The sequence below is a fragment of the Pteropus alecto genome, unplaced genomic scaffold, assembly GCF_000325575.1.
Source record: "Pteropus alecto unplaced genomic scaffold, ASM32557v1 scaffold45, whole genome shotgun sequence".
Lineage (NCBI taxonomy): Eukaryota > Metazoa > Chordata > Mammalia > Chiroptera > Pteropodidae > Pteropus > Pteropus alecto.
The window spans coordinates 15,822,995-15,823,866 of NW_006442491.1; positions in this window are offsets into that span (position 1 = coordinate 15,822,995).

An 872-nucleotide genomic window follows, 5' to 3' on the forward strand; every position below is an offset into this window, starting at 1 on the left:
TTCAAAACATTTGTCTCTATCTTTTCACATTATTGGATTTTTACATAAGTACCATGGAAATAGGCAACAGGTTCCAAATATAGAATTTTTAATTTCCTAGAGGAGAGATAAATAAGCGTGGTTACTTGGCTACTTAAGTATTCCAAACCTCAGTTTTCTCATCCCTAATGTGAAGATAACAATATCTACTTCTCAAGGTTAATAGAAGTTAAATTAGATAATGCACATGAGAACATAGATCAGTGCCTGTTACGTAGGAGTTACTAGATAATTGTTTACAGAGGAAAGTTTTTATCCCACAGTTTGAGGGTTTTTTGTTTGTTTGTTTGTTTTTTTTTTTTTTAGTATTTTGCCATGAAAGTAGGTCTGTTCTTAGCTTTCTCTAGGTTTCAACTTTCTTGGGGCTGCTAAGTCAATTACCATTCATCCATCTGTTTTCTAGCTTCCAAAGTTCTTTTGCTATTGTTCTTTCTGTCCTCATGAATTCGTGTCGTTTTAAAAAAATAATTCCTTTACAGTAGTTTTAGTGGGTTTCATAAGGGAGCAAAAGTAGATGTGTGGATTCAATTTACTTCTTTACCTGGGATGGGGAGCCTCTGGTTGTGTTAGGAAGACATTTCCTCCCAGCATTCCCTGCCTGTTTTCTTGCCCTCTCCTTTCTTGTCTCTTGCTTTGGAATGAGGTGATGGTGGCTGAGAGCTATTTGGGTAGACTGGATAGGTTGAAAAGGGGAAGAAATAAAACACTATAGTTCCTTTTTGCTGGAATTCGTTGTGGACAAAGATATCATCGCACTTTGCTTCTCTTTCAAGCTCAGACCAAAGAACCCAGAAAAGAGAAAAGGTAGTGACACAATTGGATGGGAGAACTTA